Raw genomic sequence first — 8073 nt, forward strand, 5'->3', positions numbered from 1 at the left:
TTATCTATCAGCTGGTGAAGTTGACTACTAGTAGAGCTTTGGTTGAGAGAGATACAGTGCTGTGTGTAACTAGGAGGGATATGAGGACTGTGTGTAACTGGGATTTCCAGTTTACGTTCAGATCGGATGGCGGCGTAGTTTTTCCGAGCTCCGCGACCACTTCACTTATATATTAATTACAACGTTAATTTCACAAGATACTTTCACATAATACATCACAGAGATGACAAAACAAATATCGAACAAGAAGGGGACATTAAATGAGGTGGACGTTGAATGTATCAGGTCTTTGTTCCGTGGTGAGCTCGAGGCTAGCATGCTTCAGCTAACCAACAGACTGGACTCACTGCAGGAGGAGGTAGCTAGCGTGACCACGCGGCTCTCTAGAGTGGAAGAAAGGATAGCAGAGGTGGCGGTCATAACTAAAACTAACTCCACAGAGATCTCGGAGATTGAAGATAAATTCCTTTTTTACGAAAATAAGATTGTTGACCTAGAGGACCGGAATAGAAGGATCAACGTTAGAATTTACTGCTTGCCCGAGGACATTGAAGACGATGCGCCGATTCTTTATCTCGAAAAGATGATTCCACAATGGTTTCCGACCGTCCCTAAACCGGAGATTGAGCGGGCACATCGAATATTTAGGAACGGCCCCCCGGAGAATGGCGAACGTCCACCTGATTTTATCTTTTGCTGCCTGCGGTTCCCTACACGTCAGGCTATTCTCAGAGAAGCCAGAAAACATCCTCCAAAAGTGGGTAATTATACCCTCAGATTCGCCGCGGACTTCAGCGACCATACCGCCAGACGTCGCAGGGCCTTCTCTAAGGCTATGGGAATTGCTCGGGAGAAGGGCATAGAAGTCTACCTAATATACCCTGCGACTCTTAAGATCAAGGAGGGCCGCGGAGCTGTCTCCTGCAACCACCTATTCACATCGGCGTCCAAGGCGAAGAGGTTCCTCCGACGCGACATGACGTCCCCCCCGTCCGAGGATGGTGAGCCGGCCCCGGCGGGGCAGGCGACGGGCACTGGGGAGTGACAGGCCTCGGAGCCTTGGTTTGCTAAGCGCAAGCTATGCTAACTATCTGGCTCTTTCAGCTAACTCTAACGTTCCACTCGCCTACCACGGCCTTTCGGTCCAACAGAACGGTAACACTTTCGAGTTTGCATTTGGACGAACTGTGCTTCATAGGTTTCACTCAAACGAACTATGTGCTAACGTATCGGTCGAGAGGGATGGCCCTCTTTTGGCGGAGCTATCTACGTGAATCAGGTTAACAGGCCTTAGCCTGATTAAGCTAAGCTAAGCGGCACGGTGGTGTAGTGGTTAACACTGTCGCCTCACAGCAAGAAGGTCCAGGGTTCGATTCCCGCTTGGGGACCAGGTTTCCATGATGCCAGGTACTCAGGTGGGGTATCTCCCAGGCCCTTTTTTTTTTTTTGTATTTTATTTTTTTTATTATTTTTTAACAAACACATAAACAAACATGACAACACACGATAGGATATACAAACACACATATGCTCCAGCTCGTACCCCCCCCTCCCGGACCCCCCATTGGATAATCCAACCATTATAACTTGTTCCTAACCAGACACTACCATTATATGCTAGCTTTTATTCTCTCCACCACTTCTAACCACATTGCCATTTTGGATTCATTGAGACCCAAAATTCTTGCTGTAGATATTTCTTGATAAATCACATCGAGATATGTAAGAATCCAGACCTTCCGGCACATTTTTTCCGGTTGAAACCATCGTGATGCTATCAGCTTTTTAGCCACTGTGATACCGGATAAAACCAATCTCTTTAGCTGTGGAGGTACTGCATACTCAAAGACATCATTCAGCAGTAATACAGAGGGGTGTACAGGTATATCCAGAGTTAAGAGATTTGATAATTGCTGGGATCACTTCTTTCCAAAATATCTTAACTGGTGGGCAGTCCCAGTACATGTGCATAAATGTCCCTTCGTCCCCATTTGTACATAAGGATCATTTGGAGTCTTGTTTAAGACCCATTTTGTTCAGTCTTATAGGAGTTAAGTATGTCCTGTGAATATAGTTAAGATTGATTTGTTGATGGTCCGGGTTCCTTGATGCAAGTCGTACATTTGCCCAGGCTTCTTGCCAGTCAAAGTCTATCTCCAGGTCTGGTATATCCCTCCTCCAGACTGAGTCTAGATGGAGGGTTTCATACGAGGCCGTTAGTAATTGATGATAAAAATCTGAAACAAAACCTCTCGATGTCTCTCTTTCATAGAAGAATTTGTGGTATCTGTGGTGTACAATTGGTATCCTTAATGGAACACCGTGAGCCTTCAAACATGCCAATAACTGTGCGTAAAAATAATATGTGGACTTGTTTGTTGAAAACGTCTCCTAATGTGTGTATGCCTTGCTTTTCCCATCTAGGGAATCTTATAGGTTGTTTTCCAATCAAGAGTGCATTGTTATTGAATAAGGGAGTATGATTATGCCATTTATGTGGGATAGAGTATTTTTTTTGTGTTTCACGCCATATCCGGATCGCATGAGTGATTATGGGGCCAAATTTCCGTTCGCATTGCTTAATTGATAATTTGGTGTATACTATGTCCTTCAGCCTATGTGGAGCTACTATATTTTCTTCAAAATTTCTCCAGGATACTGATGCTTGGGGATCAAACCATGTTGTCAGTGGTCTTAAGGTGTACGCCTTAAAATAGTGGTGGAAATCTGGAAATGCCATACCACCATCTGCGTCTTCAAGGCCTTCAGTAGATTTTCTGATCTGCACGGTTTCAGCCAGCTAATCACCCAACCCACAAGAGTATGTGATTCGACACAAACCACCATTGACCTCATTTTGACCTCTGACAAGTCCATGATCTCCAATAAAGGGGTGATAGCATGTGGGTTAAGTGATCATTATATGATTTTCTGTACCCGCAAAAAGCTAAAACAGAAGGCCGGCTGTCACAAAACAGTCACATCTAGAGACCTCAAAACTTACTCTAGAGAGGCCTTTAACCTAGAACTGGGGAGCTTGGACTGGTCAGATGAACTCAGTGGTACACAGGTTGAAGAAACATGGCTTGGATTCAAAACCAAATTCACAGCAATACTCAACAACAGGGCACCCATAAGAACCCCCAGGGTTAAAAATCGTGCTGAGCCATGGATGCACACTGAAATACTGGCCGCTATGAAAACCAGAGACAAAAAATGCTCTGAACTTCATAAAAGTCAGACAAAGCTTTCCAAAAGCTCAAACAGTGAACTCCAAGCCCACGTGGTTGAACAAAAAATTCAAAGAAACAGACTAAGAAATGACGTAAACACCATGATCAGAACCGCAAAAAGAAATTTCATCAACGACAAAACTGAGGAAAACAAAAACAAACCCTGCGAACTTTGGAAATTACTCAATAATCAACTAGGCTGCAGTAAAAAACTTAAAACCAGATTCTCAAACATAAACATAAAGACGGACAACACGCTCATCACAGACAAACTGGATGTAGCCAATTACTTAAACATCTTCTTCACAAACATAGCCACAACACTGGTAAACAAACTACCCTCCCACTCAGGGCATTATGGGGTAGAACACATAGTAGAATACTACAAAAACCTAGGGGTCCACAAAGATGACTTCAAACTTGAAATGGTAACAACTGATGAGGTACTCAAAAAATTGAGCGCCCTCCAACCTAACAAGGCCACTGGCCATGACAACATCCCCTCCAAATTCCTCAGAGACGCAGCAGCCGCCATCACCCCAGTCATCACACACATAATAAACCTCTCTATAAAACAGGGACACGTCCCCAAGGAATTCAAAATTGCGAGAGTGACCCCTCTGCACAAAAAGGGCAGCAAATTAGACCCAGGCAACTACCGCCCTGTTTCTATTCTTACCTCCATCTCGAAAGTCATGGAGAAAATAGTCTACGAACAGGTCGAAAAGTACCTGGCGGAAAAAAATCTAATCTACGAATTCCAATCTGGCTTCAGAACGTCCCACTCCACTGACACATGCCTCCTCTATTTGAACGACCACATCAAACAAGAGGTGGACGCGGGCAAATACTGCGGCATGGTCATGCTGGACCTACAAAAGGCTTTCGACACTGTCAATCACTCCATTCTGATGGACAAGCTAAAAGCAATTGGTTTTGATAGCTTATCAGTGAGCTGGATGCAATCCTACCTGGAGGGGAGAGAACAGATGGTAGAGGTAAACGGTACTCTATCCCCCCCCTCACAGTGAGCTGTGGTGTTCCACAAGGAAGCATACTAGGACCGCTACTCTTCCTAATTTATGCAAATGACATGTCGTCAGCCTGTGACTGCAACCTGTTCCTGTTTGCGGACGACTCAGCCCTGCTGGTCTCTGACAAGAACAAGTTGCAGGTTGAAAAAACCCTCAGCACAGAACTAGGCAAAATCTGCATATGGCTCGCTGATAACAAACTATCATTACACATGGGCAAAACAGAGTCCATTCTCTTCGGTTCAAATAACAAACTCAGCAAGACCGACGGCTTCTCAGTTACAGTGGGTGACAATATTGTCACAAGGAAAGACGAAATTACCTACCTGGGTTCCATCCTAGAGGCAAATCTTTCCTGTGACAAGATGGCATCCAATGTAATAAAAAAAGTCAACCAACGAACTAGATTCTTGTACCGGATCTCCTCTCTGGTAAACAAGAATACCCTGAAGACTCTGGCAGGAGCACTCATTCAAGGGTACTACGACTATGCGTGCACCTCATGGTACCAAAGCACCTCAAAGGCGCTTAAAACAAAATTACAAACATCACAAAACAAACTGGTCAGACTACTACTTGACCTGAACCCCAGAACCCACCTCACCCCTGCCCACTTTGACAACCTAGGATGGCTTAGAGTAGACGACAGAGTACAGCAACTTGCAATGGGCCTGGTCTACAAGATACACTATACGACCGGGGTACCCATGTACATGTCAAAATACTTCCCAAAGGTCAGTGAATACCACAACCACTACACCAGAGGAAGCTCAACAAATCATGTAAAACCCAGATTCGGCTCAAACAAGGGACTAAACACGTTTCGCAATTATGCCACAACAATGTGGAACGCCCTACCCAAAGCTGTAAAGGAATGTGAATCACTACCCACATTCAAAACCGCTCTTAAAGAGCACCTACGGGAGGCTGCAATTCGAAACTGGCCACCGTAAATGCCCAAAACCCCCACCACCTCCTAATAGACAGTCTCCTCCCCACCGCATGTATATATTCCCTCCCCGCCGTATGTATATTTCTCTCCCACCCACCCACCCCCTCCTAATGTACAGTCCCCTCCCCATCATATGTATATACTCTGTCAGGATCTAGGGGTAACAGTACTGTATATTTGAATACCGTTTATGTCCCTATGCCATAAATGTCATGTATGTTGTGTATGTCATAAATGTCTATATGAATTGAAAATGGGGGACCCTGATGGAAACAAGACAAATGTCTTTCTCAGGTCTGCATCCCCTTAACAATTGTATGTATTGAGCCGTACTGTATTGTACCCATTCTGCAATCTGTTAAATAAAGTTTTCATTCATTCATTCATTGCTTTGTTTCTCTGTGCGGTGGATCTTTTTATGCGTGGTGGTTAGAGCTGCCGCGGTATTGATATTTTCCTTACCGCACGAATTTGCGCAATATTTCCTACCGCCGCGGTAATTACCGCACAGTGCGCACAAAAAAAAAAAAAAAAGTTTGAATGCATTTTTTTTTTTTTTTAGTAGTCTACTCTTATAGCCTGCCTCTAGTCTAATGGCGCTTTTCCACTGCATATTACCTACTCGACTCGACCCGCTTTAGGCACCTGGTACTTCGTTCCTTTTCCACTGCAGCCAGGTACTACTCCGTTTGGGGAATGGGGATGCAGGCGGGGCCGCCGCCGCTCGCTTGTGTACACTGAAAGCTCCGTGGGCATAGATGTCCGAGGGCTTGCAGCAAGCCAGAGTTTAACACAGTTTCAATCAATCAATCAATAACAACATTAACCAGACTCTCGTTGCGTCTATTCTGCCAAAGCTAACGTTACCTCTCATTGTGTATTCTACCAAGCAAACCCAGGTTTAACGTTACCTCTCGTGTATATCGGATAACAACAACAAACTTAACACATCAGCGATCTTGTTGTGACACTAAACTCTCCGCTCGGTGGTAAATTGGGTTGATGTCGGTTTTGTTTCATCAATAAATAAGGCAGAAGACACAGTGAATCCATTCTTTTTTGTTTATTGCACTTGGTTCTGTCGCAAACAAATCCTGAATGAAATGCATCCTTAGCGAGGCAGTAAAGATGGCGGCGTTCTGTTTTCGTTCAGAGGCGTCGAGTAGGGGGTATCTGCAGAGCCGCAGAGCCAGGCTGGACCAATAGGGTCGCTTGGAACCGAGTAGGGTATATCTGCAGAGCCGCAAGCCGCAAGCCAACTTTATTATTATGATAAAAAACAGCGGTGACGCGGTATTCAGCCTAACTCTGCGGTGAGCGTGATGCAACAGCGATACCGCGGTAATGCGGTTATCGCGGCAGCTCTAGTGGTGGTTTGTTATTCCAAATAAATTTGTATGTGGAGGAGTGTAATTCTTTCCAGTAACCCTTTGGAGGGGGTAACGGTAGCATTGAGCTGAAGAAGTTGATTCTAGGTAGGACGTCCATCTTAACTATTGATATCCGTGCTTGTACTGAGTTGTTAAGTTTTGACCACCTGACTAGGTCGTATTTGATTTTGTTTTGGATTTTTATGTAATTGTGCTTCACCGTTTGGCTTATGGTAGGGAATATTTCAACTCCCAAACATCTAAAGTGTTTTACCATCGGTATCACTTCTGGGAGGGTTATATTTCTTTTTGCAGGGGCGTTAAGTGGGAGGAAGGCCGACTTCGGCCAATTTATCCTAAATCCCGATAAATCTCCAAAGTCCTCAATCAACTTGAGAAGATGAGGCAATGCGGTGTTGGGGTTTTGCATGAACAGTATTACGTCGTCCACATATAAACTAATTTTGTGTTGTGTGCCCTTGATTACGATTGGTCCTATGGATTGGGATTGTCTTATATATTGTGCTAAAGGCTCTAATGATAGATCGAATAGTCTGGGACTAAGAGGGCAACCCTGTCTGGAAGAGCGTGATACTGGAAAGATTTCGGAGGTGATTGTACCTGTTGTAATCATGGCCGATGGGTCTTTGTATAATACTTTAATCATATCAATGAATCCTTTTCCTAACCCCATCCTTTCTAATACTGCCCATAGATACGACCATTCCAACCTGTCAAAAGCTTTCATTGCATCCAGGGACAGCATCGCCTTAGGTGTGTTGTCTTCCTTGTTAGCATCTAGTACGTGTAGTAATCGTCTTATGTTATCAGTGATCAAGTGGCCTCTTATGAAGCCAGTTTGGTCCGGATGAATTAAAGACGTCATATGCTTTTGTAGTCTGATGGCTAATACCTTAGAGTACAGTTTGATATTGGTTCCGAGGAGGCTTAAAGGTCTATAACTACCGCACTCGGTGGGGTCTTTGTCTTTTTAAAGGAGAACTGTTATGAGTGCAATATTGTCATTCTTATGGAAGTTCCCCTCCTTGACTGAGTATAAAATCATATTTAGTAATAAGGGTCCAATTATGTCCCAACAAGAGAGGTACATTTCTGGTGGGATACCGTCTCTTCCAGGAGCCCTACCACTTTGCATTTCAGATATGGCCTCCCTAAGTTCATCTAGTGTGATCGGTGTTTCTAACTGTTTAGCGTGATCCTCTGAAAGTTTAGGGAGGTTAATTTGATTAAGATATGTGTCCATTTTGTTTTGATCGAAGGTCGTTTCTGATTTGTATAAGTTGGAGTAGAATTCTTTGAATGTCGTGTTTATTTCTTTGGGTTCTGTAACAAGTCCTTGTTGTGCTCTAATGGTAGTTATATCTGCAAATTTTGCGTTGACTCTTAATCGCATAGCTAATAGGTGACTTGGTTTGGAACCTTGGGAGTACTGCTGTTGTCTTGTGCTACGTATTTACATTTCA

This window comes from Notolepis coatsorum (genome assembly GCF_963971535.1).
Source record: "Notolepis coatsorum genome assembly, chromosome: 13".
In the NCBI taxonomy this organism is placed as follows: Eukaryota; Metazoa; Chordata; class Actinopteri; order Aulopiformes; family Paralepididae; genus Notolepis; species Notolepis coatsorum.